At 42.7% G+C, this 26,866-nt stretch overlaps 2 protein-coding genes across 2 annotated transcripts in view; both read left to right on the forward strand.

Moving 5' to 3' along the window:
• PIK3C2B (phosphatidylinositol-4-phosphate 3-kinase catalytic subunit type 2 beta) overlaps positions 1-26,866 on the forward strand; it is a 515,998-nt gene that overhangs the window by 205,371 nt on the left and 283,761 nt on the right. The window lies entirely within an intron of this gene.
• PLEKHA6 (pleckstrin homology domain containing A6) overlaps positions 7,074-26,866 on the forward strand; it is a 305,537-nt gene continuing 285,744 nt past the window's right edge. The window contains exon 1 of the mRNA XM_060231377.1: positions 7,074-7,340. The gene's annotated coding sequence lies outside the window, so the exon portion shown is untranslated. The remainder of the gene's footprint in view (positions 7,341-26,866) is intronic.

Raw genomic sequence — 26,866 nt, forward strand, 5'->3', positions numbered from 1 at the left:
ACCAATGACTTCTAATAATTTTACACACTTCATCTGCCACTGGAGAAAATTACATAGCTCATGTAATGCTATTGGAACTTCCTAGTTTTCTCTTATACTGCAAAAGTTTCTTCCTCTGGATGTTTTCAGCCCTATGTTTAGCTGCTAAAATAATGCACCCTGGATACCCTCTCTGCACAAATTGCTGGGTAAGTCTGTCACACTCCTTCTCAGATTCCTCCTCATGAGTAGAATTCCGCTTCAACCTAAGAAATTGACTGAATGGTAAATTATTTCACAAATGGACTGGATGATGTGACTGAAAGTGTAGAAATATATTCCTATCAGTAGATTTCCTAAAATTTCTGACAGCTAGCTTATTTTCAGCCATTCTAAACACCACAGTATCTAAGAATGTGATAGAATTTCTATTCCATTTATAGGAAAACTGAAAGGATTGGTACACTCCATTCAGCCACACTAGCCATTTCTCTACAGTTTCCTCGTCTTTGTATATGGCTATCATGTCACCTATAAAATGTTTATAATATACTATCTTATGTTGGAATGGGTTTACCTCAGAGTTCCAATAATAATTCTTTTCCAGTGCTGCTCAAAGAATAAATCAAAACAAATGCTGATTTAAAGTGCTTTATTGGACAGTACAACTTTAAGAGACAAAGTTTACTCGATAGCCACTGATACATGGAGCATTCACATTCTCCAGGCCCAGCTGGAGGTTAACAATCCTAAGATGAGTTAAGAGGGTAACATGACATTCTCTTGCACCATCATGTTTGTACCACAATTTGTACCACAATTTGTACCACAATTTGTACCACAATTCCAGCTCTGGGACCTGTTCAGCAGGCACAGGATGAATGATTACAGAGAATGATTGTAGCACTCATCTGTGCTTTCTGTTTAGTCAAGTGACCAGGAAATGTCATTTTCCTTCCACTCTATTCTTTTGTCTGTAAGATCCACAAATATTAATTAATATTAATATCTGGATCTGAGAAGTCTGTGGAACTGGATCTGTTACAGTTTTAGAGACTGTGATGCTCTTTAAATACTTTATTTTTATTAAAAACATTTTATGCTGCTTTTCCACCTAGCTTAGACTCTCCAAGGCAGCAATCAATCAAAAACTTAGAAGTAAGGATTTAATTCAAATGAGGTGATATCTGGCAGTCCTAAGTATCTGGCTCAAGAAAAAAGAACATCCTGCGTAGCTCTGTTAATTGAGTTAAAATGGATGAAATGTGGAAGATCCTTGATCAGATTCCCTTACTTTTTTTCCTTTAACCTTTTGGAAGTATCTATGTAGGAGTTGAACTGTTAATTTGATGCAGAAAGTGGTGCTGTGGGAGGGGGTGCATAACCCTTTCCCCACTGCATACTATTTTCTGGATCTAATGTGTTGTCTTCCTGGAACTACTGTTAGCCTGACTGCCCCCTCCCTCAACTGTCGGGCACACTTTGGAACTAATAACAGTGTTGGAGATGGCAACTGAGATCAGAGAAGTGGTGTGGGTAAGCGGTTAAGCAGCCATTCTCCTATTGTTTCTTCCCCAATAAAACCAGCAACTGAACCAACTGATCTGGACTAAAAAGAGATTTGTGCTCACATTGCATCTCTATGGATGCCCTAAGTTATCTCAGCTGTGTTAATGGCCAGCTTGGCTGAGAGAGGGTTAATTCCAATGTGCAGCCTCTCTGTTGTATAAGAAGATCAGGGCTGGATCTAGGGGGGGGCAGAGGGGGTGTTTGCCCTGGGCACCGCTGGAGGGGGGCACCAAATTAGGTATGGAGTCTATTCTATTCTATGGGCTCATAAAATAGAATGGGCCCATAAGGGGGCGTCATTTTTTAATTTTGTCCCCTCTCAAAAAAATATAGATCCAGTCCTGAAGAAGAGCTTGGCAACAGAGGCACAAATTGAACAGGAAATTCAGTGAAAACCAAACCATTCCCAACCATTCTCATCCTTTCAGTTTTGTGTGAATTAGTAGATCTGGGGTGCAGCCAGACGTACCATTAGTGGCGACACAGCTCCATCTCACTGACAGATTAAATGTGTTCGTTCAGACATCCACATCTGGCAATCGAGCGTCATCCAAGGTCATTCTGACTTGCTGTGGATCAGTGCCGCATTAATTTGACAGCGCAGAAAGTCCGGCCCTTTTTCAAAACAGTGGCACAAAATCGGCTTTTTCCTGTTTGGACAGCTCATGCGCGATACTGCCCCTTGGGATGTTTACCGCCCTTCCCTCCTTTTTTTTAAAAAAAAAGCCGCAGGAGACATGCGCATTGCCAGATCATCCGGGAATCTGAGGTGACGCTTCTGCTTCTCCAATCAACACAGGACCGGAGGGGGGGGGGGAAACATTATCCCACTCTTCAGAACAGGGAAAAAAATCTTTTTTTTCAATGTGGAGGATTTCCAGATATCATTGTCACTGCCAATTTCTAGGAAATTAATTCCTGGCAGTTCCCTGGTTTGAATCCGCAATGTTAATTCCGGAAATTTCCCCCCTCCCCCCCTGCCTCTGAAGCATTGTTTGATTTCCCACCTCCAAACAGTTGGGCGCATGTTCAATGGACTCCCCCTCCCAGAAATCAACATCTGATCACACATGCTCCAAGAAAAGAGTGTGATAGTTTTGGATGTGTGATTGCTGAACAACAGAATGAGTCACATTCTTGGATGCTCGTCTGAACAGCCCTGCATCTAATCAATATTCGGTGGTTCAAATTTGAGCGCTACACACCCACTTTTAATGTGAGCTGTGGCCGCACCCCAAAAGTGGTTATTTTCCTTCTCTATGACTCTTTCAGCCCCATCCCTTCTGCAGCACCAGCTCTTCTCATTCAGGCAGAGCAGCTTAATACCAACTGCAGATGCATCCAGTTCTGAAGTATCTTTATGGATGCATCTTCTGCTTAGTTCACAATGTCTATTGGACGTCTGAACAGTTTGAAATCAAGCTCCCACAGCAAGAAGCCTTGATATGGCACAGCAGTTCCCCACTCCCAAACAAGTTTAGCCATTTTCCAGTTCTGGTTCTTTACCTGCCAGAATCTTTCTGGTCTTTTTATATGGCTCTGCCACTGATGCAGTCATGTGGGTGCATGATATGCATCCATGGCAATGTCAGGTCAGATTTGTGTCAGCTTCTTCAGCTCCTGCAGGCAAAGATAGCCAGCTGGAGGTCAGTTCACTGCATCTGCAATGGATATAGCTCCCAGGTTCTTTCTCTATTCCTGCTTTGCCTCTGGAGATGTGGAAAAAGCTCTCTTTCTCCCTCTCTTTCAAAGTATGGTCACCCTGCAGGGTGGCCAAGATGTTTCCATTACTGGGGAAAATAAGGGCTGTCCTTGAAAATGGTGTTACAGTGAGGATGCAACTTCCTTTCTACCTGACACTGGGGATGTGCATTCAAATAAAATGAGCCAACATGGTGTAGTGCTTAGAGTGTAGGGCTAGGATCTGGGAGCTTGAATCCCTGTTCTGCCATGGAAATTGCTGGCAGACATTGGCCAGTCTCATACTCTCAGCCTGACCTGCCTCATAGCATAGTTGTGAGGGTAAGGTAGAAGAGAGAATAACAAAGAGAGCAGCTTTAGGTTGCTATTGGAGAGAAAGGAGCCGGTATAAATATTTTTTAAAATATGAGTATAGTCATTTAATCCATATTAAAACAACAGCAACAGCCAGGGTTGTTGTTGTTTTTTTTAAAGAGATGCTGAAACTCTGAAGAGGGGAAAAAGAAGGAACACACTGGCACCCCTCTTGAACTTTTAAACATTTTTGGAGAATTTTGTTTTCACAAAGAGGCTCCGGAACTCTGTTCTACCGTGCTCCCCCAGAAAAAAAAAGAAGTCCTGGCAATAGTCTACAAAAAAAAAAAACCAATAAGAAAAACTACAGTATTCATAGTTGGATCTCTTTGTTATGATTTCCTGCCTGCCTGGCTGCCTGTCTGTTGTTGGTCAGAAAGAGGACAGGGAGAGCCAAGAAAGCAGGTGACATGCAAGCTTCCTTCCTTCCACTGTTGCGTTGACCAGTATTGGTCCTGGGAGTCCTGCTACCAGTCTAGTGAGGCCTGAGATTGGTCTCCTAGAGCCAGCAGGCATAGAATCCCTCTGTCCCATTCCCCTCCTTACTTAGCCAGTCAGAGTTGCTTTAGCTGCTGCTGGCCTAGTTCATTTAGGGGGTTTCTGGAGCCTTGTATGATTTTTTAATATGTCAAAGCTCTATGAATCCTAAGTGTTCTCTTGGAAATGTCAGACACGTAACACTATATTTCCCAAGCTGAAAAAAACAGCTTCAATTAGGTCCATTTCAGAGGGATCAGATAGCCCCTGTTGAAGTGGCAGGATCCTTGCAGCAGTCCCTGATGGTGCATTCACACTGCTAGTGTGCCTCAGCCATGGACCTGCTGCAGAAAGGGTTGTTTTTTTGTTTTGTTTTTTAAAAAGTCTCCCAGTGTGTGCACTCAAGCAGAGAAGTGCACAAGTGCTCCTCGAAGGGGGGTTAGGGGGAAGAAAACTGGAATGTGCCAGAAATGGCTTGGAGCAATCACACTGCTCTTCCACTTATGAGTTGCACCAGCGCAATCAGACAGACAGTGAATATGCAATTTGAATGTGATTCAGGGGGAAGCTACCGGGAAGATCCAGGTGGCTTTTTAATCCACATAGGAGGCGTCTGGAGACGGGGTGAGAACGGGTGAGGTCCAGAGGGCAGATGTGCTCGTGTGATCGTGCAGATTTAATTCGAATGGGAGGCGTGGCTAGGTCAGGTCAAACCTCTTGTGTGAAAGTACCCATGGTCTCTCAAGTGAATTACAAAGAGCATTAGAGGCACTACAGAGTGAGATGATTCTCAGCTAGCATTAGATCCCAGATTGGGTGAGCTTGGCCGGACCAAGACATTGAGAGATCCATGGCTCAGAGAGCACACCCAATAAATTTTGTCCTTTCAGAAATTATCTAGATTTTTTTTCTCTTTCATGACTCATAAAATTGTATGGATGAGACAGGATTGTGGAAATATTCCAAATAAAGATAGATCTAGGTGGGAAGCCAGCCCCGTAGCTAAGAGTCACAGGGGGAGGGGGCCACAGAAGGGCTGTAAGAGGGGGGCCATGGGGGTGAGAGCAAGAAGCTGGAGAGGCTGGGGGCCACCCCTCTCCCTCCCCCCTCCAGTGTGATTTAAATTGCATGTAAGCTCTGATTCCGCTTCTCCCTTTCCTGGAGCTCAGCCTGCAGTGAACAACTTCCAATTCCGAAGTTCAAAAGAAGGCTGATTTGTATCTTTGCACTCCCTTCCCATTTTCCTGCTTTCCTATGCGCTTCCCCAACCAGGAGCAACAGGGAACACATGTGGCTTGTACACACTGGCTGGAGGAGACATGTCCTGGCCAACCTCCTCCCTTCCCACCCCGAAAGCTGCCCTTGCAGCCTTTGCAATCTAGGGGTCTCTCCTCCCACCCACCCAACCAAGAACTTACTGTTCAGGTTTATGGTGGTGGAAAACAAGGCAGCACATGGAGCCCCCAGCTCTTCATGGCCAGACTAAGGGCTGCTGGGAGCAGGGGGTGGGGCTGGTTGCCCACCTACCCACCCAACTTTTGGAATCTGCCCGCCCACCCACCAAACTCTGCTCAAGAGTGTTTTAGGGGAGAGCTTGCCAGTGCAGCTACCTGCTTCATGTGCTGAGGTGATCAGGGGGAGGGGGCCCATAAAATCCACAAGGCGGCTGGGCCCTGTGGGCCCCATGGCCCACAGGGCACTGAAGAAGTTTTATTCTGTTCCAAATAAATACTGTGCCCATATATGTTGTGCTAGAGTCCTCCTGGCAGTGCATTATTCCAGAGATGAACTGTGACACAGCCAACAAGTTCAGGGGCAAGGGTGTGAGACTGGCCTCAGTTTAAGTCTGGATCTGCTCCTCTCCAAAATGTCATGACAGCATTCTCTCCGCCCCCCCCCCCCCGCCCCCCACAACAGCCCTTGTTCAACAAAGTTTTATTCCTGGTCTGGTAGCAGGTTGCAGCATTCTCTGTCTTTCCTTTATCTTTTTCTACAATCAAGGTCTGTTTCTCTAGCTGAATAGTCTGATTTCAACTCAAGGATTTAACCTACAGTTCTTACCATCCTTTGTCCTTCACTGTGGGAAAAGGTGACTATGTTTAAGTTTTGGGCAAGCACCCATCTTCACAGGCGATCATAGAACTGGGTGTAACTTATGACAAGCATTTCCCCCTCCCCCTTATCTCCTGTTCCCACTGGGTGCACTGTAAAACAGGGGTGTCTGTTTTCCTGCCTAAGTGGAGTGCTGAAGCATAGAAGAAGGCAGGTTCCATGCACTTTGGAGGAACCCCTATGTATTCACTGTTGCTTCTGTGTCTTTGCCACCACTGGAGGAATAGGGAGAATCAGGAGAGACTGGCCATGAGTTGCAGAAAAGCGGGAAAGAGACCATAAAAATCTCTCTCCCCCCCCCCACCCCTTGTCTGTAAAGCAAGAGCAACCTCCATCCTAATTAAAAGAGTATGGCTCAACTGTCCCAATATATATGAAAGGTGGGCTGACAAGAGAATTGGTGTACAGAAAAGGTGCCATCAAGAAGGCTGAGTGAGAAGATGGAGAATGCTGCAATGTACATTGGTGTGCAGATGTGCCTGCTGAGATTTGTCTGTTGCAGCTGCTTACACAGGGAGTGATACTGCTTTGCTACAATGATTTGATGTGATTCAAGTCCACAGCGAGAAATGCTGTAAAAGACACACACACAATATCTGAGATTCTGGATTGGTGGGAGCCCCAGTGCAGATTGGAGGGGAAGATGGTGGCACTTCCCCCGTTTTATTTGGGTGGCAGCATTCTAGCTCTAATACACAAGCATAAGTACTTGCCGAAGCTTTCAAAGTGTATAGGGCCAGCTGACGAAGCATCTTTTTTGTATTCTGGCAGAGAAAGAGTTAATTCCCTTTTGGTACTATTTACTCCTTGCGCTAAATGACAGATCGAGCATCACGTGACATTTAAATCCCCCTGAGAGTGCATGGAGCATGCCCAGCTCTGGCTCCTGGGGAAGGATGCCGGATTCAGCAACAGCATCTTCTTACCCTGCTGAGCTTTGATGAATGGGGGAAAATTGTGACGAGTGACTAGCAGGAAACGAGAGAGAAGAGCTGATAAGCGAGAGAGCAAAAGGAGGAGGTGCGTTCCTTTCTCCAAGAGGCGGCGGAAGAAAAGGCTCCTTCGTGGAGTGAGTAGTGGCCAGAGAGGTCAGAGTCATGGCTTGGAATCTGCCCATCCGGAGACGAGCCATACGAAGCCATTGCACAGTGAGTGCTTCGGTCTCTTGAATGCGTCGAAATCATGTTGGGGAAGGCAGCCTGCCAGCCATTGACAGGTGCACTGTGAAGCTTCATGAAGGAGGCAAAGGATAGCCAGGGCAACGGGAGTGAATTCACAGCTGCCTACTTCTTCGTGCACAGCAGAAGGAAAGGGCAGTCCTCAGGGCCCCTTCGGCTTGTATTGTGCCCTCTTCCCTACTGCTGTGGATGGATGTTTTGCTCTAACATGCCATGAATGCTGTTGAGCTTGGCTGGCACAGCTAAGGCTGAACGTGCCCTAGAATGTGCATGTTGCTGCTGCTGTTGGTCATGCAAGGTTTGCAGGAAGCTTAGTAGCTTTCCTGGCCTAAGGTTGTGTGTATGTGTGTGTGCTTATAACAGAGGTAGATCTGAGAAATGAGGCCCTGTCCCTGGCACTGTGGCACCCTGTGGGCTTGTCTGTCTTCCTCAAAATGTTCACTTTTAACAGCCCATCAGTGCTGGGGATTTGACTCTATGAAGCAAGCAGGGATTCTCAGCAGTCAATGTCAGGATCTGCCTTGCAGCAAACAGCTTCCCAAGCGTGTGTCTGTAAAGCAGGGGTAGATGGGTTGGGGGCTTAGCTCATTCACAGAGAGAGAGATCGGGCTGGGTGGGGAAGGCCATGTGATGCCATATCCATGTGATGGAGAGCCATCTAAATCACAAATAAGGGAAACTAAAAAGCTGGGAGAAGTAAAACAGCCTGACAATTAATCTGTGGCACTGCTAGAAAATTAATGCCTGTTTTGTGCAATCATTTAGACTGTGCACTTTTGCTGTGTGTATACAATACATGCTTGCTTTGCATGGTATTTGCTGGAAGAGTTTCTATGGTTGGTTTTTAATCCAATGTCTGTCAAAGGATAGAATTTAGGATATGGTAGTTGATGCTTCTTCTTTTTAAGGGTCAATTAAATCATGCCATTATAGGGATCTAGGGAATGCTCCTTTGGAGATAGCACTGCTGTGGTCCTTTGAATGGAGGCACAGTAACACAGTGCCCATTTTCAACTGAGCCCAGTTTCCTGCTCCAAAATTGGCTTACATTATTATTTTGTAATTGGTTACAGGCTTTATCTCATCATGCTATATGATCTGTGTATCAGTTTTCCATGCTATGTGTGTCAGTGGTGCAGAAATAAACCCTGCGTGCATGTCTAGTTTTTATAATCATTCTGTGACTCTTCAGAATGAGAGATGGTATAAGAATATATTTAGCTGAGTTCATTGTCCACTCCTAGATGCTTTTTATCTTGCACATCTATGTGTGGTCATGACAGTTCCCACTTAGACAATCTAATGGGAGCTGGCAGTAGTTCAGTGCTGATGGGAAGCTGATCTAATTTAGCTACCTAAATAAAAATCAAAGGGACACTTTCAAATGCACTCTGTGCTGAGATCTGCCATTAGGATCAACAGAACCTTACACTTATGAAAACCTTGCAGCCTTTAAGCCTTTACAAATTCCAGTGAGGTAGCTGTGTTTGCTGCAGTAAAAGCAAAAAAAAAAAAAAAAAAAAAGTCTTGTGGTACCTTACTGTCTAAAAAAATTATTGTAGGGCAAGCTTTGGTGGCTTAGAACCACAGTCAGATTCATGGCTGGTACTAGGCACTTGTACATCAATAAATTTGTTAATCTTTAAGGTGTCACGAGACATCTCATTCTTGAAGCTGTTGGTAGGAGGTTCTTTATTGAGGGATACTTCTGGTATAACATCCTGACTGTTTTTGCCAAGAAATCCTAGCACTTGCCTTAAGGAGAATGTATGTAAGTCCATCCTACCTTATAAAGACAAATTCATTTCTTCACTTGCTGATTCCTATGTTTAGTCTTGGACTTGCTGACATTCTGCTCCCAGGTGGCAACCTAGGCACACCACAGTCAATGGAAACATCACCAATCAATAATATACTCAGTGTTCAATTTCCAGTAGCAACAAATGGCTCCAAATTTTCATCTGATGTTATTAGAGAACAATCGTATACAACTGTATACACAACCAATTAAGCTGGGGTGCTACTCCTTGATGCATTTGACCTTCCCAGTTGTAAAGCTATTGTGTGGAACTAATAATGATTTCAATGAGACATACTTGTGTTTAGCATGAGGTCATCATCCATGTAACTGCTTATTTGCTTTGGGGATGGCAGTCTGAATGATGCTGTTCTGCCAATACAGCCTTCAGGCTGAGTAAGTCATTTCCAGTTCATTATTCTGAACCCGTTGCTCAGTTGATTTGGTATTTATGCAGCTGTTAAATACCAAGAAATGTCTGCTGATTGTCACATATGGTTTATCTTATTATAACCAAATATTTTAAATCTTCAGCTTTGGGGAATTTAAAGGAGGAGGGAGGTCAAATTGATAGCCCTGAGTCAGGAAACCAGTTTTTCCCATCTGTTTGCCTATCACATATTATAAATTTGCTTTATCATGCAAATTAAATGGCCACTCTCCTGATTACCTACATTGTATATAGTTGGTTTCCAGATGACCAGACAGGGAACTTCTATAAATTGGAAGAGAATCTCCCCCACACACTTTCAGGTCTTCTGTGTACCACAAATGGCTAATATAGTGATATTACGGCAGACAGACTAAGATTACCTTTTCCCCCCTCAATACTAGTAATTTTTCATGCACATGAGTAGCCATCACAAAAGAGCCATTTGAGAATCTCTCCTTTAATATGCTTGTGGAGCAATGTCTTCCTTTCTCCTCCACCTTATTTAGAAAATAAAAATATCGTCACCCCATCTCATACAACTGTTAACTGTTGGGGGCAAATTAATTGTCTTGCTCCCCATTCCTTCTTTGTATGATTGAGCCCATCCACAAAGATGTGTGCTTAAAAGACGTTATACTAAGGGGAGACTTTGTGGGCATTGACTATACTTTAAGACTGTTGAGACCCCACCAGCATGAATTAACTTGGAGATCTCAGGCTCAAGTTACACTGGTACTTAAGGTCTTGACATATCCACCTCACTCCATTAGTAAACTCTTTTAAAACACTCAGCAGCAAGATAGATTCTGCCTGCAAATCTTAGGAAATACATCCTGCCTATGCCACAAAAGGAGAAAAAAAATAGTTCTTTTTAAGAAGGCATGCATGCATCCACTCCCTGTGAGAAAAGTGGACTGTAAATAATGTAAATAAATAAAACCAAATTTTTCTAAACCATCCTATATCTTATTTCTGATGCCCCCTTTATCCTTAAACACAATGGTTCACTAGCTCGTTCTCCCCATCTGGTAGAGCAATATCTTTCAGACTTCAAGGAACACTTTCCTGATCAGTCTTGACTCTCAAGGAATCCATACAGGTTGACCAAAGTTCTTTGAAAATGATTCTGAGGAGTGCTCTAGACTAGCGGGTAGTCTCATGTTTATGTTGGGTGCTAGCCAGGGCCTTTTGAGACTCATCATAATCCGGTACTGAGAGAGTACCCTCACAAACAGATCCCTGTGGCTGTATGTTGTAGGGAATGATAATGGGTACAAGCAAAATGTGTTCATTAACTGATTGTCTCACCTAATACATTTCCAAGGAACCAGGACAACTGTATAATCATGCGTGATCTGTGAAAATGCCATCCAATCCTTCATACTGAAATCCTTAAATCTATTATTTATTGCTCAGGGTTCTGATACGTTTGGCATATCTTATGCCTGCTACTGGTTATAATAACTGAGTATTCTACCCAGGAGATGAGGGGATCCAGTGAAACAGGGACAGACAGAGACCCTCTTTTGGCTTCTGAGAGGACACTCTGTGGCTTGCATGTAAAAGTGGGCTTACTAACAGTAAATCACTGCCCTTCCTATCTATATGATTATGGTAGTGCATTATAAATGGGCAGTATCTGATGTCACCTGTGGGTGGTACCATACCTCTTACAATTTTTTGAGGGAAACAAGTAGCCCATGAGGTTGGCAGCACATATTAGATCAATAGATATCTTTTGCTATGTCAAATATGCATTAAACTGTAGATGAGCAATGAATGTTTTGAATAGCACAAATCAGGTAATAGTTGCCAGATGTGGCAGGAGTTTGCTACAGGTACTGCTGGAAAAGAAGCCAAGCAGATTGGAAGGAAAGATGTAGATCATTTGACAGGAAGCTGATGTTGAGAGGAAGCCCCACCTCTTGACTTGAGGATAAAACAGTACCTCAGCCATTCACACTGGGAATGTGGTGCCACAGTTGCACATGATAATAAATTGTGACAAATAAAATGTTTCCCAGATGAGGGGAACATACTGGAATGAGTGTCATAGGGACCACAAGTGATAGTGAAGTGAACCAAGTGTATAGCTTGTCCCTAAGTAGAACAGATCCTTGCTGAAAAACATCTACAAGAGGAGCACAGATAAGACTAAGGTTGTCAGTTCTGGGGGGAGAAAAACTTAGAGATTTTGGAGGTGGAGTCTAAAGAGGGCAGGGTTTGGGGAGGGCCTCAGCAGGATGCAATGTCATAGAGTCCATCCTCCAAAACATCCATTTTCTCCAGGAAAACTGATCTCTGTTGTCTGAAGATCAGTTGTAACTGTGGGAGATCTCCAGTCACTACCTAGAGCAAGGGTGGCTGAACTTGCTTAATGTAAGAGCCACACAGAAAAAAATGCCAGATATCTGACAGCTGCAAGACATGAAAGTCTGATGTTTGAGAGCCACAAGGCAGGCAGGCAGGCAAATAGATGGGGGGAGGGAGAAGTGGGAAAAAAGCAACTTTAACTTTGAATGCATTGTCTAAGCTGCTGGCTGACTTGGCTTGGACAGGTGATTTAAAGAGACAAATGCCTTCTCCAAGCTGGCTGATGGGGTGGTGACAACTTTGAGAGACCAATATGTGTGAAAGAACCACCTGTGGCTCCCAAGTCACAGTTTGGCCATCCTGATCTAGAGAGTAGCAACCCTAAATAAGACTGTGGTTCACTTGGATGGCATGGTGAGCTTAGAGGTAAAGTTGGCAGTTGCCTTATTTATGTCAGAAGGTTAATTTTGTTCTGAAGCATGGCCTGAAAGGGAAAGTATCTGAAGGGGTAAAGATGCCCTATTATCTAACACTGCAAGTACCCAAAATGCCTTCAGGACATGGAAGGTGTGTGTGGGGAGTATTATGTTTTGATCAGGAGATTTTCCTTCTGTGCTTGTGATTGGACATAATGGGTTGCAGTCTGGTAATTAATGACCGCCCCCCCCCCCCCCCCAATTGGCTTTCTATTCTAGCAATTTGTTGGCATGAAGGCGGAATGAGCCCCAGAGGAAGAGTTAGATATTTTTATAGAGTTGGGAAAATATCTGAATTCATTACCTCCTGTTTCCTCAGGCAGATTTAGAAACTGTCAGAAGTGATGTTCTCCATCTGGTACCTGTAATGCATGGCCCGTAGGACAAGGGACAATAGTGTTTTGTAGCTGGAGGTGGAAGGTAAGGACAAAGGTGTTTTTGGCCACCATCTCTCCCTCTCTCTGTCTCCCAACCCCTGGTCATGCTGTAACTGTGCCTTGGACAAGCTTTCTCTTGCCTTATGAAAAGTGCAATAAGGACAGAGCCAGCTGTGTGACAAATGCTTTCAAGCACTTGCTGCTCTGGTAGCAGGCAGCCAGCCAAGCTATTTAAGCCCAATAATAATATAGTTCAACAAATCTGAAGCCACCTAGGAAAATAGCAGCATGCAGCTTGCTGACAGGCTTAGATGTTTAATGTTCCATGCTTGAACTCAAGGAGAATCTCCTGGAGATGTTTACAACATAGCATCTACTGGGCTGTACAGTGAAGCTCTTCTCTCCTGTAGGGCGTAGTGGTGGGTGTTCTTTAAATTCTTTATATCCCCTTTTTATCCCGACCTGGATAAGCCCAGGTCAGCCTGATCTCCTCAGATCTCAGAAGTTATGCAGGGTCAGCCCTGATCAGTATTTGGATGGGAGATCACCAGGGAAGTTCAGGATTGCTACACAGAGCCAGGCAATGGCAAACCTCCTCTGAAACATTTCTTGCCTTGAAAACTCTACAGGGTTGCTATAAATTGTCTGTAACTTGATGGCAAAGCACACACACACAACCCGCACACCTTTTTAGCAAAAAACCCATAGCTCTTCACAAATAAAATTAGAACAAAACTAATACATCTAAAACATCAGAAGAATCGTCTATTGATTTAAAAATTAATTTATAATCCCAAATGCCTGACAGAATAAAAAAGTTTTCACCTGCCTCCAAAAGAAGCAAGCGAAGACAAAAGATAGGAAGGGAATTCCATGGTGTTGGTGCAGACACAAAGAAGCCCCTGCTCCTGATGGATGCCAGTCTTGCATTCTGTCCATGATGGTATTCTGAACAGAATTTCACTGGCAAATCTTAGTATAAGTGTTCCTAAAGCAGATGTTCCTGAAGGCACTCTGGCTTTGATAGTTTAGGGCTCATAAAGATAAAAGAACAACTTGAATTAAGCTCTGAAATACACAGGCAACCAAAGCAGTTAGATCTGGCTGGTGTTCACTTTTGCACACATGCACGCCAGAAAAAGGTTGGTTGGATTAACTGTAGTTTCTAGATAATCTTCAAGGGCAGCCCTTGCAGCGTGTGCTGCAGTCAAATATGGAAGCCACTGAAGCATGGATTATAGTATTTCTTGCTTTCAGTAATGAGCAGAACCAGCAAATCTGTCTAAGTTAATAGAAAGTACTCTATTTGGGTTATGTTGACAAATTGTACAGTGCTTTGAATCTCATCCAAAACATTCATTTCCCTTCCAATTTATTCATGAAATCTTGTCTTGTTTGGTCTGAGCCCCAATCCTTTAAGTATCCCATTTTCATTGAATTAGTTTTAAGTTTCCTATGGAATAGTCTGTGATACAGCACAGTCCTTGTTTTTCCAAAACACAATGATTTCTTTAGATATTGATTCTAAAGCATAAGAGGTTTTCAGGCTGATAGCAAACAAAATTTTAGAAACCTGATTTTTAAAACTATAATAATATATAAATCCATATGCGTTGGAACTCTTCCTTCAGTAAAAGAAATGGCCATTATTGTGTGTTACAATTAAATTCATTTAATTACATGCTGTTGATAAGGAAACATAGTGGCTATATGATGACACTGTTGATAACTGACATTCAAGACACCTATGATTCCTATCTCTCTATCTGTGAATAATGTTTATACCACCAACGCTGCCTTATTTCATTTTATTTAATGGTTTTAACTGTTTAATTCTTACTTTTATTGTGCGATTCTGCGACTGTTTTATTGTGTTGTAATCTGTCCTGAGCCCATCCTGGGAAGGGGCAGACTAGAAATTTGCAAAATAAAAAAAAATGAAAATGAAAATAACAGAGGAATTCCTAGAGTGTCGTGATGACACCTCTGGGTACAACTGGGATGCAATGTCACTTCTTATGCCCTATTGTTGCACCCATGACACTTAGTGGGTGCCCTGAATGTCAGTCAAGCACTTTGTCATCCTAACCTACTTCACAGAGTTATTGTGAGGTCAAAATGTGGGGCACCATTTATACCACCCTGATCTCATTGAAGGAAAGATGGACTAAAAAAAGTAAAGACATATAAAAATAGTATACTGTGTAGTGAACAAGGCTTTGCAACTTTTAGATTTTACTTTCTTTTTTTGTAGTCAGGAAACAATGCTTAGAATTACTTGCCCCAAAAGTGGGTAAAAGAGAAGAGGGAAAAAAGAGATGAACTAAGGGGGATGTGTGTGCCAGGGAGAGGAGATGTAGCTTGCCACAGGGCCCAAAAATCATATTTATTGTGCTGCCAAATTTATTGGTGAATTTGAGTGCTTCTTTGCTGCATCTTGCATAAAATGGCTTCCTCAGAGTTCCCCTCAGTTGTATATAGCTATTTGTAATTTCCTAGGCTGAAGAACAAAAATCAGGGGCATTGCATGGTTCAATTAAAATGCTGTTAAAACTGTATCTGTTAATCATGTTTGTGGACTGTTCATATTTGTGGAGACAGGGCGGATTTTGGTTAAGAAGGTAATAAGAACCTGCTGTAACCTTTTTATGCCCTGGAATTATCTTTGCGTTCTGAGAATAGTTTTTGCTGTAGTTGCCAGAGCAGATGTTGGTTTCACCTGGACGGTTCTGTTTTTCCCGTCATAAAACCTACAAACCACAGTCTTCTCAGGTTTAAGAATACCACAAACCCTCTTATTTTGTCATTTGTCACCGTATGCATTTGTCATTATTAATTTGCCTTAAAATAGCCTGAATGGCTATATCAATAAAATAATACAGTGTGGACTGTGGACATTTACACTTGAATGGGCAGGTTAAAAAGCAAACAAGCAAGCCCTTCCAACTTTTGGCTTGGTGTTGTTTGTTCCTGATGTGATATAAACTGATAACATGATTTAAATTCAGTACCTACTCTCAATAACCTTTGGATGTGAGGACTGGCCTTCTTTAGATTAGAGCCAGTTTGGTGTAATGGTTAAGCACATGGACTGTAATCTGAGAGAACTGGGTTTGATTCTGTGCTCTTCCACACACATGCAGCTGCTGGGTGACCTTGAGTTAGTCACAGTTCTCTCAGAGCTATTCTCTTAAGAGCAGTTCTCAAAAGTTCTCTCTCAGAGCATCTACCTCCAGGGTGTCTTTTATGGGGAAAGGAAGCCGCTCTGAGACTCTGAATGAAGATAGGATATAAATCCAATCTCCTTCTCCTCTTTCTCCTCCTGTGCTTCTTTAGCAACTTTTCAGTGATTGGTCTACAAAGTCTTTACTCTTGCTAGAAAGCTGATATGGCAGCCATGTTTGTTTTTCTGAGTTCCCATGATAATGAATAGGTAACAGTAACTGTCCCTGAACAGGAAAGAGGAAAATGTAACAGTGACTGGAGAGGGCAAGGGGATAAATCATGAATTCTGAGTACTGCTTTTATTGCATCCTTATGGAACTACAAAAAATGGCCTATATAATGGGATCAGTAACTTTTAGGGCAAAGTGACTTGAACACCACTGTCAGATATTCTTGGTGGTGATGGAAGATGGCATGGATATGACATTTCCACACATGTAGGCAAGTCATGTGGTTAGCTGGACAGTGCTGGAGTGTGTGTGTGTGTGGGGGGGGGTGAGTCTTGGTGAATAGATGCCTCATTTTGAAGTAAATGAATCTAGAAAGATGCTGAATATTTTTAAAAATACACTAATATTTCAGAAAGAATGTGAATGGTTTTTATGTGGGAAATTTGAGTATTTTATTGGTTCCCAAGTTAAATTAATTCTAAAGTAGTTTCCTGTGATACATAATATGCATACTGAGGGAATAATAAGTAAAACTGTCTCATACAGATGAAATGGTGATTTTGCTGCTCCCCCTCCCCCACAGCCTGAACTATCCCTTTCTCCTCTCTTTCCCAGCTGAACTGCACTCTACAGCTTGGCAGAAAATGGAAAAACGCCCTTTAAGGGGTTAAAGGGGAGAGGAGGCTATGTAGCAGTGATTGCCCCCTCCCATACTGAAACTCAAACTTAGCTCTCACTCCTACTCATAGTAATAGAGATAGGGTCAATAATATATTTCCCTGCAGCCACTACAAAGAACTGGATCTAGGTAGATAGATCCAAATAGGCAGTCGTGTTGGTCTGAAGTAGTAGAACAAAATAGACTTCTATTTGGATCTAGATAGGTTTATTTTTGATCCAATTTAAAGGAAAGTCTTAGGGAATGCCACCAGTCATACTCAGAACAGGCAGGTCATCACATGGATGTACCCTTTAAATGCAGGGGCTTCCATGGGTGGTGGTGGTGGGTGGGGGTTGGGATCCCTGTGCAGAAGCAGCCTTGGATATAAGCATCCCTAAGAGAAGTAGCTTGTCAGTTTCCTTGTTGCCTCCTGGTGGCAGCTTTCTGAAATGCTGCTCATTGTTCACTATTCTTCTAATCGCTGGCAGAAGTTCAGAGTGAGATCATATGTAGCTGTCTGGCTGCAAAGGAGTGTGTGCAGTTTTATCTCCAGACCTGGTTCATTCTTCAACCCAGACCTGATGTCAGGCTGCAAATAATTCTGTGCAAACACTAGCCAGACATGTGCATTATGGCTTAATCCTCTCTCGTGACTGGCGTGAAGGCCTTAATCCTCTGGAGTTACTGAAAGCTTTTTGTGTGCGTATATGGCGGTAGAAAAAATGTATTCCACTTTTTTGGAAAGTATCTTTTAGATGGGTGGATTTAGACCAGCTGTTTTCTCCTAACAGATTTTATTTATTTATTTTTATTTTTGCTACAACAAAATGGTAGAAACCAAGCAGAATTAAGTTTTCAACCAGCAGTACAATGTGAAATGCAGTCTGCTGTCACTAGGTCTGCTAACTGCCTGGTGGGGCTGGAGAGATCAGTTCGCCTGGACAGGGAGACCAGGTCTCCCTCTTCCCACTGCCACTCAGTGGCATGGTGAGGAAAACATAGCCAGAAAAGCAGTTCACCTTCCAAATATCCAGGAGTGAAATGATGCTCTAGGATTCAGCCAGAATGATATGGTTTTACAAATCCCAGAATGTCATTTCAGTCATGTGACATCAAATCCCAGAATGTCATCTCAGTCATGTGACATTCACTGAAGTGATATTGTGCTGGTGGTATGACATCATTCCTCGTTCTTTACACACACACCCTTCCTCTCCTGCAGGCAGCCTTGAAGGTCTGTACTCTTTGAAATCACATCCCTGCTGAACTTCTTCCCCACTCTAACTCCACCTTCTCCTAGCCCTGCTCCTAGATCTCTGGGAATTTCCCAAGCCAGAATTGGCAACCCTGGGTGACTTGCATTTTAGATCAGTTACAAAATTCCTAAGTTTTCGCATACACAAGAATCCAATGAATGGTGAACCTTTCAGGCAAACAACCCTACCCCCAAACTGGTTGTCTATATCTGGCTATGGTAGAGAGTTTCTTCAGCTTCCTTTACAAGGTGGCTACCATTTTGTTTCTTATCTAGTACAAAATCTCAGAGTAATTATTCATACAGGGCTGGCCCTGCCACTAGGCAAACTAGGCAATTGCATAGGGCACCGGCCTTCTGAAGGCGCCAAATTGGGTACCCCTCCACATGGGCTATCCAGGTCAGGGAGCAATTTCAAGTTTTGTGCTTTTCATTTTCCCCACAATTCATCTGTTTTTGATAATTGGTTATTAGTGCGGGCGGTTATCTTGCTTTCTGATTCAGATCATTCCTGTCTAACTTTGTTGTTTGCTTTTTCTGAAGTTTGAGAGTTAAAGAAATGTAATCTTTCAGTAGGTTCTTTCTTCTTCATCTCCCCCCTTACCCCTTTTGATTTGTTCTGCATTTTTTACTTTTTTCTATGGAACAATCGCTTCTGGCTTTTGTTTTTTATGTTTATTCTTGGAGATAAATGGGAAGGCCAAACTGCTAGATATTCTAAAATGATGCAGGTATAACATACAACAACCAAAATGTGTTCCATTTTATTCCACTTGAGAATATCTGGAGATATAGTAGAGCAGGGCTTTTTTTGTAGAAAAATCCCAGCAGGAACTCATTTGCATGAAGCCAAGCCAGCTGGAACTGTGTTCCTGCTCAAAAAGCCCTCTAGCAGAGTAAATGGTAGAACTTGGAGCCCTTAAAAAATCTTACCAATGTTTTGATGTGTAAATGGAAGAAAAAACTCCTTTGAGTAAATTGTCTTGTTGCTCACTCAGTCAGCTTAAGCATGCCTTGGAAATAAAGTCTGGAAGAAATTGCATACCTTTCTTTCTGTCTTATATAGATTCTGCCAGGAGGGTTTTGGCTTATAATGATTTAGTATGTGAAGCAAAGAACAACTCGACAGTCATTCTTCAGGTTGCAGCATGAGCTGACCTGCTAGGGTCTTTCCCTAGCCTTTTATTGAGTCATATCAGATAATCATGAGACATAGTCTGAGGTGGATAGCTGAGTTGTACAAAACTGTTTGGTCAAGGCATGTGATGTGCTCGAGAGCAGAGACCCGATAACTAGGTTTGCTATTTTTCCATGGGTAAGCACAAAGTTTGCTGTGCCTTGTTCCCTATTAACCAGTCGGGTATGCCCAAAAGGCCAAGGAGCAAGGCAGGGCCAACTTCAGGTATGCAGCCCAAGTCTCATGGAATGCAGAGTCCTATTGGGATGGAGTCTGCATCTATTGAACAGAGTTCATCACCATGCACAAAGCAGGAGCTCTGTGATAAGCTAAAGGAAGGAAACAAGAGTATTCCTCTGTAAAGGTGACCTCAGTTTTTTTGTAGAAAATTGTGTGTGTTTTTTTTTTATCATGTGTCAGGGAAGGATACCCTGTGAAATATTTTGAAAATTCTTGTTAAAAACATTAGAGTATTTTAATGTTTTCTTTCCCGTTAGTATCAGTAACTGATTGATTGCCAGATCAGAATTTCAAAATTAATGGGTGATCTGAAATAAAGTATGCCTGTTGCATGCTATGGAAGCGTTACACTGGCACATGAGAAGTTTCATTATGAGAGGCTGGTGATGGGTTTGCCAATTCCAGCTTTAAAAATTCCTGGAGATTTGGGGATGGAGCCTCAGGAGGGCAGAGTTTGGGGAACGGATGATGTTAGCATGGGTGGGAACCATGGGGAAGGTTACATGGGGGTTGCCAGGAGGATAGAAGAGGGGGTAAAGTGTGGGAAAAGGGACAGAGGTGCAAATGTGCTTCGCATGTCCTTTCAAATTCTCTGTTTTACTTTTCTAGGCCCATAGACTTCAATTGACTTAGAAGGATATAAAGATTACACTTAGGAAAGCTTCCCATTATATATAATAAAGTAGAAAAATAAACTTTGTTTAAATGTAAAAGCACCAGTCAGTAGCAGTGCATTTCACAGTGCATACCTTGAAGGCAGCAGGCAAGCAATTGTGTGTCCTAGTTTATCATCTCAGGAAGAGCTTTCGAATTAGCATAACAAATTTAAATACTTTACTCCTTAGAAAATTCATATTTGCAACCCTTTGAAAGTTTCAGAGGGGGGAAAAAGCAACCTGGCTGGCACCAGATGCAAAGTGGGGGGTTTGATTTGGCCCTGTCAATCAGCTGCCTTGGGTTGTTTTTCTTTTTCCTGTTTCACAAAGGCTTTGGGCCTGCACCTCTGGTCTCTGCTTTCACCTCCATCCCACTGGGTCTAGAGGCCTCTGGTGGTAGCAGCAGCAGAGCCTCTTAACTGGCCTTTCAGCTGCCTGATTGACTCACATATGCCTCCAATCCCACCAGCAGCCACTCAGACAGGAGTTAATTGTGGGAGCTGGGAAAGCAGTAATTAAGAGATAATGAGAAGGCTTTTGTTCAAGTCTGGCGTCCCATCGCTCGTGTCAGCAAACACCCTGCTTGGGTGCTGAACCACGGAGTCCCTCCTCTTTTCACACAGCTTAGCTCACTCATCTCAGATGGAGCTGATGCAATCAGCACCCACAGTGCAGATGTAGCTTCTGATCTGGCCAGCACCCTTATGGACAGGATTAGCCTGGGAAGGTATTTTCTGGATACAATCCTTCTTGGGCAATATGGGGGGTATAAAAATGTGGCTTTAAACTGATACTGGCTTCTAAGTAGCATTGTCAACATTCTAACTATCCTTTTCACTACTAAGTATTTTAACAGCAGCTTGGTCTGCTGACATTAATAACAGGTGAAGGTTGTAGGCACCGAGATAATCACCTGCTATAATCTGAAGAACAAGCGCAGTTCAAGACAAAAGTAAGCCCAGTTAAAAAAGAAAATAAGAAAGTTATTTTTAGGGCTTCCAGAAGTTTATATTTGCTATTTCTTTAAGTGTTTCTCAAGTTTTATGAAACTGTGCCTACACACAGCTGGATCCTAAACATACAGCCCTGGCTTGGGTGATCCTCAGTTCTATGGGTGGTGAGGAAGGATAGAGAGACAGCTTGACTCTCCTATTGGCCCTACTTCCTCCAAGGCTACTGGTCATCCATGAGATGTTTGAATAGTGTTAAATCCTATGCAGGGATGTTCTGATCCATGTTCTTCCAGATATAAAGTACATGCAATCTGATTCTAAGGACAGGATTTCATTCCATGCAAGCACAATGCTACTGCATAGACAGAGGGTGGCAGTAGGAGTGCAGTTTGCATGCTGGGTAGACTTGCCAGCCTCCAGGTGGTCCTAGAGATCTCCAAGAATTACAACGCTACATCCACCACCGGCGTTTTTTGTTTTTTTTAAGCAGGAACACACAGGAACACAATTCCAGCTGGCTTTGTGTCAGGGGTGTGACCTAATATGCAAATGAGTTCCTGCTGGGCTTTTTCTACCCCCCCCCCCCAAATCCTGACCACCTGAATGTTGGCAGCCCTTCACTGGTCCAAATCTGGCCTCAGAGTGGTTCCATCTGGATGCCCAGTTCTTAACTTCTGAGGCAAGATGCAGTGGCAGTGAGATTCAAAGAGCAGACCCCCTCAGGAAGAGGAACCTGGGTCCTTACTTTGATAGTGCACCCTCCCCTGCCACCCCACAAAATTAGTGGCTGAATGAAGCGAAATTAACTTATATTGGGATTCTTCAATTGGCTAATCAATACATTGGGGATGGACTTGGAGAGTAGGATTGCGTTTCCATTTTATGACCCTAGTATCTCTGGTCTCTCTCCTCACATGCGTTTTAGAAGTCTCTGAATTAAGGTGTAAGTAAGAGTAGTCAGACAGGATGTTTTTCCTATATTGTTGTTTGTTATTTTCAAATCCCAGTAAACTCTCCCTTTATTAGAAAGTAAAGTTGTTGTTTAAAAGCTAATACATTTGCTTCACTGTGTTCTTTTTTTAAAAAAATCTCTGCTACATTTACATTTTTAACCTTAACAAAAGAGGTATGTAGCAGGGGGGAGGTGTGGGGTGGGGGCAGCAGAGGTAAGTAAAACAGACTGAATTATCCAGGTCTCTTTTATACAGACATTTAATTCTCCCATTAATTTTAAAAGCAATTAAACTCACTGGTATAATTTTAAATTTAAAGCAGAGAAATGAAGAGCATACTATTTGATACTTGACTGTCCTCTTCTTCTAATAATAAATTAACTTATAATTACATATCAACATTTCTCCTAAGCTATTGAGTCTTGTGAGCAAAAATTCTATTCTGTGAATTACTGGCATTAAAGTTGTGAGTGAGTAATTTGGCTACTGCATAAATTAGTTTGCTCTGGAATCATCCTCCCTGAGCTAAAACAAAAATGTGAGCTGGAGGCTAAAAGCTGAGCTAGCTCACACTAACTCAGTATAGAGAGAACACTGCATCCCATATGTTTCCAAGTCCGGTTTTCAACAAATATATATATATATAAAACCATCAAACTACACATAAACCAAGCAAAACAATATGAAACAGAAAACCATCAGAACACTACAGGCGACCACCTGCCTGCACACTTAATTTAATTTTTAGATTTATATCCTGTCCTATCCTACAAGCAGGCTCAGGGCAGCTTACAATAAAACAACAAAATAATATAAAAACAGACATTATGAAACAGGAGCAGCACAGCAAACAATCTTACAGACATAGGCGGTAAACAGCATGTGGCTGATGACACTGCATTCTAAAGTTAGGTTTTAAGAGACATCAGCAGAATGAGCAACAGCTAAAATGTACTCCTTTGGCTTTAAAGCAAAGAAAAAGTAACATCCCAAAGCAGCCTTTAGCACAAGGACTGTTTGTTATTCTGTCCCCTTTCTGCAAATATGAGTTAGGGTTGCCAGCCTCCAGGTCATGCCTGAAGATCTCCTGGGATTATAACTGATCTCCAGGTGGCAGATCAATTCACCTGGAGCAAACAGCCACTTTGGCAAGTGGACTCTATAGCATTATACCCCACTGAAGTCCTTCCTTCCCTAAATCCTGCCCTCCTCAGGCTCCACTCCCCAAATCTCCAGGCATTTTCCAACCTGGAGACAGCAACCCTAACATGACCCAGCTGACTTTTGAGTTCAAGGTGTATTTATATCAAGTAAGGTCACTGATCCTTCTAATCTAAGACTGTATACTAAAGCAAATGGCAACTATACCAGTATCTTGAATGGGGTTGTAGGTGGGTTTCTCTTGCAATCTGAAATCCTCTTAACCAAGATGAGCCTGGGACCTTACACATGCAAATAATATATTCTGCTACGTACTGAGCTACAGCCCACTGTTTCAGCCTCTGTTCATCCAGGTGGTGCCAAAAGTATGTTGCAGGAAATGATCATATTTTGCAAGCCCCCACCCAACTCCTCACTAGCCCAATGATAGTGTAGCAAGTAGGGTTGCCAAGTCCAATTCAAGAAATATCTGGGGACTTTGTGGGTGGAGCCAGGAGACATTAGGGATGGAGCCAGGATCAAGGCTGTGACAAGCATAATTGAACTCCAAAGGAAGTTCTGGCCATCACATTTAAAGGGACGGCACACCTTTTCAATTCCTTCCTTCCATAGGAAATAATGAAGGATAGGGGCACCTTCTTTTGGGTCTCATAGAATTGGACCCCCTGGTCCAATCTTTTTGAAACTTTGGGGGTATTTTGGGGAGAGGCACTAGATGCTATACTGAAAATTTGGTGCCTCTACCGCAAAAAATAGCCCCCCCAGAGCCCCAGATACCCGCAAACCAATTCTCCATGATTTTCTATGGGAATAAATCTCCATAGGGAATAATAGAGTTCCCAGCAGACATTTCCCTCCCCTCCCCCTGCTTTCTGACGACCCTGAAGTGGGGGGAGGGCCTCCAAACCGGGGGATCCCCTGCCCCCCACCTGGGGATTGGCAACCCTAGTAGCAGGTAAATAACGAAGCCCCACACATTGCTTGGTATGAAACGAGGTATTTTACTTTGACATCAAAGCAGAATTTAGTTGGCATAAGCCCCCAAAATGACTAAATTAAAATCATCAGCCTTCAGACCATTTTTATTCACAACACAAAACAAGCAGACAACCCTCCCCCTTATGTCTTCAAATACCCCACCTTCCTGTATTTTTCCATTCCTTGTCCCTCTGCTTTCATGCGTTATCAGTTTAGCAGAAGCTTCCTCAGAGGGGCCTCTCTTATCTACTTTACAACCTTGGATTCACACCCATTTGGGCTGTGGCCTCTAACAGTTACTTTTAAATGTTGCATCAGCCATTCTCTTCTGAAGGCACAAAAACCATATTTTCATTTATTATTATAGGGGTGTTAATAATTATTCAGGGGTCCCTCTTCAATAGTAAATATGAATACATCTGGGGATTTATCAACTGTAAAAAATAATGTACAGAGAGTCTCATTATGTGTGGAGGCCTCTAGGCTTCCTCATGTTCCCAGTGGCATCACTGGAAATATGGTGAATTCTGGAGCTTCACATTGGTTCAAGATTGAACTTCAGGCCCAATTTGAATTGATTTCAGATTAGTGTGCTTCATATGAGATTTTTCCAAATCAAGCCTGAGGAACGTTTTCTTCCTCAACTCTCCTGCAAGGAAGATTAGTCATGAGTGCTTTGCCAGCATTGGAGTGCAGTGCCTGGTGTTTACCAATTGAGATGGATTTGTTCCTTGTTGCCTTTACTGGTGCATAGAGAAAGTTCCCCTACATACTAGACCCCCTGCTTTATAACCAGCATGCTTAACCTGTGATCCTTGTGCTGCAAAAACCACTACAGTCAACATTATCTTGGATGACATATATTGGCTTTTCTTTGGTCGTTTTCCTACTGACCTTACTCCAGAGCGACGTCCCTCTTCACCGTGCAGTGTCTGCGCGGATTTTGCACTAACTGCTCCGCAGAACCCGGAAGAGCCGCAAAGTCCCGCAGCTTTTGCGTCGCAAATGTAAACCGCCAAAAACCAGTTTACATTTGCGACGCAAAAGCTGCGGGGCTTTGCGGCTCTTCCGGGTTCTGCGGCGCAATTGGTGCGAAATCCGCACAGACGCTGCGCGGTGAAGAGGGACGTTGCTCCGGAGTAAGGTCAGTGCGAAAACGCCCTTTGTGTCCCATTGATGGAGAGAGCATCAGAAGCAATCCTGTTGTTCCTACTGTGCAGGGCTTAAGAAAAGAACAGAATTTCTCAGACTCGTGAAACTGATAGCCACTCTGTGTGTCAAATGTCAGTTTCTTGCCTGTATTGTAAGGTTTTAGTGAATATTTTTACAAACAGCAATATATCTTGGATAGATTCAGAATAAGAGCAGCTAAAGATCCTGTTACATATTCAGTAATGGATACTCAAGAGGAATAGATCTATGTCATTGAAAGAGAAACCAATTTTATAGGCAGCGCTTGAATAAATATAAGTGAAGTCAAACAGTTTCTCTATTAACATCTGTTTTCTATGATATCCAAATTAATGGGAAATTCTTGGGGGGGGGGTTCCCCTCCAAGAAATTTTGATTTTTTTTTCTTGGAATATTCATTTTGTTATACACTGAGATCCTTGGGGGGGGGGGATAAAAGTCTTTTAAAGATATCATACAGCAAATGCAGAGGCAATATAATATTACTACAGATCTTTTGGAATCTGGATTTTTTTGAGATTAATAACACAAAAGATTTCTGGGGAGGCAATATGTAATTTATAAATCAAATGTAAAACTACAAGAAAATTGGCTTAGGTAGAGAGATTTTAGAGAGCTGGCTCGTGCCCTTGCTAATGGGTCTGTGCATTTAATCTCTGCTACTCTTGGCAAGAAATATTATAAAAGTGATTGCAGATAATATTGAACATCTAGTTAGATCAAAAGCAAAATATCTTACACAGTGCATGGTGATCACTGAGGGAATTGTGGTGAAGTAAATACTGTTCATTGTGAATAGATTTGTCGACGCCAACTTGAGAAATACCTGGAGATTTGGGCTGGTGCTAGGAAAAGATGAGTTTGGGAAGGGGAACAAGGTCAGTGGGACATGAGTCCATAAAGTCCATTCTCTGAAGCTGCCATTTGCTCCATGGGAATTTATCTCCATAGTCTGAATATCTGTTCTAATTCTAGAAGGACTCCAGGCCCCTCCTGAAAGTTTATAACTCTAGTTAGGGTAGTTAGTGGCTCTGCTTGCATTTTAAAAATACTTTATGTATAAAAGGGTTTGGAATCTTATTATAAACCTCTTAACAATGGCAAAAATGAATATATATTTACCTCTGAAATTCACAATTGCCATTTTCTTTTAAAACATATTATCCCATGGAAAGCTGCTTTGAAATTAAATTTGTATTCACAAATCTCTATGGTAGGGCTGCCAGCCCCCAGGTAGGGCTTAGAGATCTCCCACTTTTACAACTGATCTCCAGCAGGCAGAGATCAGCTCCCCTGGAGAAAATGGCTACTTTGAGGGGGGAATCTGGCATTGTCCCATGCTGAGTCCCCTCCCCTCCCAAACCCCACTGTCTGCCAGCTCCACCCCCGAAGTCTCCAGGTATTTTCCAACACTGACCTGGCAACCCTACTCTATAGTAGTTGTAGTAGGACCCTCAGTATCTGATATCAATGACTGTT

The sequence above is a fragment of the Heteronotia binoei genome, chromosome 2 (assembly GCF_032191835.1).
Source record: "Heteronotia binoei isolate CCM8104 ecotype False Entrance Well chromosome 2, APGP_CSIRO_Hbin_v1, whole genome shotgun sequence".
NCBI lineage: Eukaryota > Metazoa > Chordata > Lepidosauria > Squamata > Gekkonidae > Heteronotia > Heteronotia binoei.